Source organism: Eublepharis macularius, chromosome 8 (genome assembly GCF_028583425.1).
Source record: "Eublepharis macularius isolate TG4126 chromosome 8, MPM_Emac_v1.0, whole genome shotgun sequence".
Classification (NCBI taxonomy): domain Eukaryota; kingdom Metazoa; phylum Chordata; class Lepidosauria; order Squamata; family Eublepharidae; genus Eublepharis; species Eublepharis macularius.
Window position 1 is genome coordinate 14,998,682 of NC_072797.1, and position 7,232 is coordinate 15,005,913.

The window sequence follows — 7,232 nt, forward strand, 5'->3', positions numbered from 1 at the left end:
CATATGTATGGCGAAGCCTATGATATCTCAATAAAGACCCATTTACTCAAGAGAGCTTGGATTTCTTGCTGCAAGGGTTGAGAGTCAACTTCAACGTATCCTGTCTTCCATAGACTGACATAGAGCCTTTGCTCAACAGGTGGCCTGTGAAGTTTCCAGTCAGGCTTCCTTCAGGCATTTCCCCTCACTCTTTGATTGCCACTCTCTTGACCCTATCCGTGCCAATCCCAGTGACTTCCCAGAAGCCCAACTGGGTTACCATGTTTCCCCACAAATGCAATGCGCAGCAGGACTGTTATGAAATACAGTGGTCAAGCCCAGAGCAGTGATGCTTTCTGGGAGCAGCTGGTATGCAGAACAGGAGACGGGCTAAAACTGTGAGACTAGGCCACCTGTCACTTTTATTACAATTGCCAGAGAAGGTCTGGGGGAACACGGGAGCAGCTTTATTTACTTCTTTAATGTTTTTATACGCTTTTCTTTCTCCTGGCCGAGTTCCATGCTTCATTTTGACTGTCACGGTGGAGTACGGAAGGGAAAGTTCTGCTGGCAATTGCATTGCTTAAGCTTTTGTAAAATAGCTTGTCTTAAAAAAAATATAATAAAATAAAAAAGCTAATTATGCAACAGATGCCCAGGAGCACGTTGAGCTAAATGTGTGCTGAATGGAGAACTGTCATCTTGCTTATCGCAATTCGGTTTGTTTATCTGTTCATGTGGTGCACAGCTGTGGTTTCATTGGGAAAGATGAGGGTTGGGTGGCAACAATGCGGGAGTCTCATAAGTTTAAAGTGGTTTATCTTGATTCTCTAGTGCCATTGGGCTTAAAGAGGGGTGCAGGGCTTGCTAAGAGAAACACCAGGTGCAGTTGCTTGCGTATAATCCTGTCTTTTTTATTCTCCTAATAATCAGGGTGGAGAACTGTTTTTAAAAGGGCAAATCATGTCTGAAAGTTGTACAAAAGATAGCAGGATTATCAAGCCTTCTAGAATCAGGTGCGGTTGTGCCATGGGTGAGGCCCAGAACACTGGACTATGACGGGGACAGGGATAAGTTGAGTCGAGTTTCTTTGCTCTTTTGACAACATAACCGTTCTCTCCATGAGCCCATTTCCCAACAAAAGAACTTCAAAGCTGGTCTGCAGTGTGAAACTGCTGAACTAGGACTCTATAAGGTCCATAGATTCCTGTCATACTATCAGGGCTTTTTTTCAGCTGGAACGTGGTGGAAAGGAGTTCTGGAACCTCTTGAAAATGGACACATGGCTGGTGGCCCCGCCCCCTGATCTCCAGACAGAAGGGAGTTTAGATTGCCCTCCACGCCGCTGAGTGGTGCAGAGGGCAATCAAAACTCCCCTCTGTCTGGAGATCAGGGGTGGGGACACCGGCCATGTGACCATTTTCGCCAAGGGCGATTTAAGCTTTTAAAAACTGCCCCCTTGTTCCAGCTGACCCAAAGTGATGTCATTGGCCCTGGGAGTGTGCGCGCACTTTGCAGGAGCACATGTGGTACCAGGGGCACTACCTCCCGCCAGGAGTTGCCCCCTGTGCTGGCAACCCACTGAGTTCTACCACCTCTTTTCCCAGAAAAAAAGCCCTGCATACTACTGATATTAACTAAGGCCTGATCTAGAGAAAATGAGGTAGAATTGTGGTCCTAGAGAGTTGAATAGGCTGTACCACTTTAGACTACAGGTGGTAAATCAAATGTACAAAAGTTCCCTTATGTCAGAAAGTCTTCGCTAAGGAAAAAGTAGCACAGCAGACAAATTGCTATGTTGGAACCCCCTTCCCCTGCTGTGTTCATTTTCTATTTGCAGTAGGGCTGCTGGACCTCCTGCTGGCAGCTGTTCTTGCCTGCTGCCGCTTGGAATATTGGTGGGAGGGGAAAAATGCCAGTGTTATGTGCGCTGCTATGTCACTTCTGAGGAAAAACCTGGAAGTGAAATACAGTAGCTCTAGGAATTGCTGGAAACTCTAAGGTTTTACCACAGAGTTTCCAGGAGTTTTTAGAGCTACCCATGCCTAGGCTTGCCAGGTTCCTGCTGGTGGGGGGGGGGGGGGTCCTCCCCTACCAGCAGGTGCTTCCCATGGTTGCTCAGTGGGACAATGGGAAAAAAAATGGTGGGAAAATGGTGAAGTGAGGCAATGTGCTAACCTCATTTCCTGTGCACCAGGAAGTGATGTCAGCATGTCTTTGGGAATGCTCTAGCATTTGTTTTGTCCAAATGCTAGTGTCCTCAGCAAAGTGCTGACATCACATCTGGGTTCACGTGGAGTGATGTCAGCACATTGCCAGTAATGTCATTATGTCACTGGTGAGCCCCTACCCCATATGGGTAACTCTTTCAGCAGCTGACCACCTTGTGCTTGCAACTCTACCTATGCTATTTCTGGATTCCCCCAGAAGTGATGTGGTGGTGCACATGGCATCGTGGCCCCCCCATGCCCCCATCCCTGAACCTCCCGCCAGTTATGTAAGAGTATTTTTTTTAAAGGAAGGGCATTCAAACTCTTGTCTTCCATCTGCAGTCTGAAATGGTACAGTCCATTCTACCAGCACAGCAACTGACCACTCCATTCTCACGCCTGCATAGACTAGGCCTAGACATGCAGCTGAATGAGTGGGTCAAATGCTGAGGAGGCAAAATGGGCTGTACCATTTCAGAATCTAAGTGAAGGGTGTCACACTTTGTAATGATTTTAAATGTGATGTCACTTCTAAGTGACAGTCTAAGAATTTCCCCTAATGTTATGGTAAAGAAAGACCATAGAGACATGAAGAAAATCCTAGAGCATTGCTATGGAGGCCATTTTCCGGTCGTTTTTTTCTCCCGCTCCTCAGTTTCTTGAGGGTGGGGGGGAGGTTGGGGCTGAAGACAGGGGCAAGCCTGCTTCTACTGAGGTTATCAAGGTCAGTATTGTCTACCACTAAGCCCAGACCCTTCTCCTCATTGGTCCACTTTGCTCAGTTCTGACTGGCAGCAGCTCTCTAGGGTCTCTGATGAGGGACATTAATAACAATGTAATGATTTTAAGTAAATGGGTTTATGTGCCTTTAAATGCTTGGTGTGGCACAGATGAAGAGTAGGGGTGAAAGAGAGGGATGAGTGAGTGAGATGATTGGTTGATAACTGAGAGTGTGGGCAGAGTGAATGCAGTTTTCAGTTACTGAGTGGAGAGAAAAGAGTCAGTCTATGGAAAGCAGGCAAGCTGTGTGCAGCCTGAGCGTGTTTAAATATTTCTGAGAGAAATATTGAGTCCAGTTTTAGCAGGCAAGCTGTGTGCAGCCTGAGCAAGTCTAAGCATTTCTGAGAGAAATATTGTGTCCGGTTTTAGCAGGCAAGCTGTGTGCAGCCTGAGCAAGTCTAAGCATTTCTGAGAGAAATATTGTGTCTGGTTGTAGCAGGCAAGCTGTGTGCAGCCTGAGCAAGTCTAAGCATTTCTGAGAGAAATATTGTGTCTGGTTGTAGCAGGCAAGCTGTGTGCAGCCTGAGCAAGTCTAAGCATTTCTGAGAGGAATATTGTTTCTGGTTGTAGCAGGCAAGCTGTGTGCAGCCTGAGCAAGTCTAAGCATTTCTGAGAGAAATATTGTTTCTGGTTGTAGCAGGCAAGCTGTGTGCAGCCTGAGCAAGTCTAAGCATTTCTGAGAGAAATATTGTGTCTGGTTGTAGCAGGCAAGCTGTGTGCAGCCTGAGCAAGTCTAAGCATTTCTGAGAGAAATATTGTGTCTGGTTGTAGCAGGCAAGCTGTATGCAGCCTGAGCAAGTCTAAGCATTTCTGAGAGGAATATTGTTTCTGGTTGTAGCAGGCAAGCTGTGTGCAGCCTGAGCAAGTCTAAGCATTTCTGAGAGAAATATTGTGTCTGGTTGTAGCAGGCAAGCTGTGTGCAGCCTGAGCAAGTCTAAGCATTTCTGAGAGAAATATTGTGTCTGGTTGTAGCAGGCAAGCTGTGTGCAGCCTGAGCAAGTCTAAGCATTTCTGAGAGGAATATTGTGTCTGGTTGTAGCAGGCAAGCTGTGTGCAGCCTGAGCAAGTCTAAGCATTTCTGAGAGGAATATTGTGTCTGGTTGTAGCAGGCAAGCTGTGTGCAGCCTGAGCAAGTCTAAGCATTTCTGAGAGAAATATCGGGTCTGGTTGTAGCAGGCAAGCTGTGTGCAGCCTGAGCAAGTCTACGCATTTCTGAGAGAAATATCGAGTCTGGTTTTAGCAGGCAAGCTGTGTGCAGCCTGAGCAAGTCTACGCATTTCTGAGAGAAATATCGAGTCTGGTTTTAGCAGGCAAACTGTGTGCAGCCTGAGCAAGTCTAAGCATTTCTGAGAGAAATATCGAGTCCGGTTTTAGCAGGCAAACTGTGTGCAGCCTGAGCAAGTCTAAGCATTTCTGAGAGAAATATTGAGTCAGGGCAAGAGAGGCAAACTGTGTGCAGCCTGAGAGTATCTGTGAATTTCTAAAAGAAATACAACCTGTGTGGAAGCCTGAACTGTGTATGTTTGTGAAAGAACATTCAGTCACGGCAAGAAAGGCAAGCTATGTGCAGCCTGAGCATGTTTAAGCATTTCTGAGAGAAATATAATGTGTGGAAATCTGAACTCTGTGTGTCTGAGAGAAAACCATTCATTCTACCTAAAGCAGGCAAACTGTGTGTGCGCCTGAGAGAAAGTCTTTTGTGTATTTGAGTGTGAAATTGGTATCTGAAGTAGGCAAATTGTGTGTGCAGCCTGAGAGAAGATCTGAGTGTCTGTGTCTATAAAAAGAAACTTTAAGAACAAATAACACTCTTTGAAACCATCAAGCTTAAGAAATAATATGAAACTGATACGCTTCTTGTAAAAATAAAAGTTTATTTTGTTTTTTTGGGTTTATCCCAGAGTACATGTTATTCCCATATCCCATTCCTATCCTTAGGGCCACATACTCCCATGAAGGCAGCAATCTACTCAGAAGGGGCAAGAAGAAAAGGGTTAAAGGCAAAATCTAACTGAGAGAAAGAAAGGGGCTTGTAGTTGTAACACACGTTTAATGCTGTCCCATGTAAAACTCCCCCCCATCACCAAATTATCACACCAGGGAGAAAAGCTTTACCTTAGCCCTTGTCTAACTGTGCAAATTTTCAACTTACAAGGTTATTAGTAATTCATAGGAACTTTGAAAAATGCGATCCCACAGGTGCAATCTGAAATAGCGCAGTCTGTTATGTTGCCTTCCCCCCTTGGCTATTTAGATCAAGGGCTGTACCTCCAGTTAAAATGTAACGCTGGTGTGGTAAAAGAATACCTGTAGGACTTTGCATCTGTACAACATCTCATTTAAACCGAACTGCTACTTCACACGTTTCACAGTATTACACAGTAGTGCAATATCTACTTGGGCTACAGATCTCTGGCATGCTTGTCATGTGTAGCTCATTCATTCATTCATTCATTTATTCATTCATTCATTCATTCATTCATAACTTCCCCCCCAAGGAGGACGAAAAGTGGTTGCAACAATCCCCCCTTTATTTTACCCTCAGAACATCAACCCTGTGAGGTAGGTTATGCTGAAAGGGAACAATGGCCCAAGATCACCCAGTGAGTTTCTGTGGCAAAGTGGGGATGTAAACTGAAGTTTCCCAGATCTAAACTTTAACCACTATACCATGCTGCCTTGTTGCTTTGCATGGGTAGCAGCTCTGCTGAAATTAGGTGCTGTGAGACCAGAAATTCCTGTGGGAATTTCCTTTTCACCTCACCAGTGTCCCCTTTCAATCAGGTCTTTGTGTAGCAAACTTAGGAAGAGTGTTACTGCTGTTGTGTACTTTCAGTCTGTACGATCTTACATGTCATTGAACTTTGCCCATGGGTTTGGATCCACTGGAGATTTCCGTGCGTGGAAGGCATTTCTGTCTGTAGAGCAGGACCTCCCCTCCCAATGCAGCCTGAAATACGTGCCAAATTGCTGCTCCTGGGGAAAAGGGCACCTACAACGAATAGCGAGGGGTGGGGGAGTTGGTGGACCGCAGTAGCGAGGGTGCATCTGTGAATAGCCCTGGCCCCAGAACTCTCGGGGGGGGGGCGGGGTTGAAGTTTGTGGGCAGTTGGCTCTGACTGGCATCCCACCTGGCCCACCCTCAGCTTGGATGGAGTTACATCTCTGCCCTGAGCCCACTTGGTGGGGAGGGCGGACTAAAAATCTAACATAGTAAATAAATAAATAAATAAATAAATAAATAAACAAACTGACTGGGGATCTCAGTGTTCACGGGTTCTTACGTGGTGTGTCGGGGTTTTGTTTGATCTTTTGTATTGTTACAAGTTTAAGTAGGGGAGTTTTGGTGTTGGGTATGGATCCGGGGTGGTGGTGGGGACATGGCCCACGTGCGCTGTTTCCTTATAGTTGGAGTCCCCATAAGGGATCTCGGGGTGAAGCATGGCCGAGACAAGCCCAGCCCGGGGGCTGTCAGGGCATGCCTGCTCCCAGGGGATGCCGAGGCTTACATCCATCTGGAAATCTCACTTCATCCTGTGGTTTCCTCCTTCAGTAGGTGGCCTGAGGGCCGAGGGGGTCATCAGCTGGTAGGTGAGTCCTCCGATGCTTAGATCCACGTCCTAGGCTGTGCCAATGCTCCTAAAATAAAGTTGTGGTCTTTTGACTCCAGGTGATGCCTCTATCTGTCTTGTCTTGCCCCTCACCCTTCAGCTGAGCTCTGCAGTCATTCATTTCATGGACAGACACATGGAAATGGCAATAAGACAGCCTTCCCCCCCCACAGCCCTTCTCTGCTAGTGAAAGCACGCAGGGTGGAAAGGAGGGAATGGAGAAAATCGTCTTGCCTCTACATGCGACTGGGAGCTTGTTGGGTCACTCCTTAAGTGCGAGTTGCGTTGGGTTTCCCCCCAACCCAGCTTGTGTTTAACGCATTGTTTAATCAAACCTGTTGTTTTTAGGCTATCTTGTTATTTTGTGTGTGAATATACATGCAAACCGCACTCTCACTTTCTGCAGTTTATGAAGTAACTCTCTTCCATGAAACCTTACGCCATGATAAATTTGTTAGCCTTTTAAGATGCTACAAGATTCATCCCCCCCCCCCGCTGTTGTTATCTCATAATTGTCCTGGGCCTGCATAGTATGCTGTTCCCCCCGCCCCATTAAATACAAACTCACTAATACGGATACCCTCAGTAGCAGATGGAGTAGATTCACCAATTAACCAAACAGCCTGCCTTCCTGGAATCCTCCCTGAAGTAT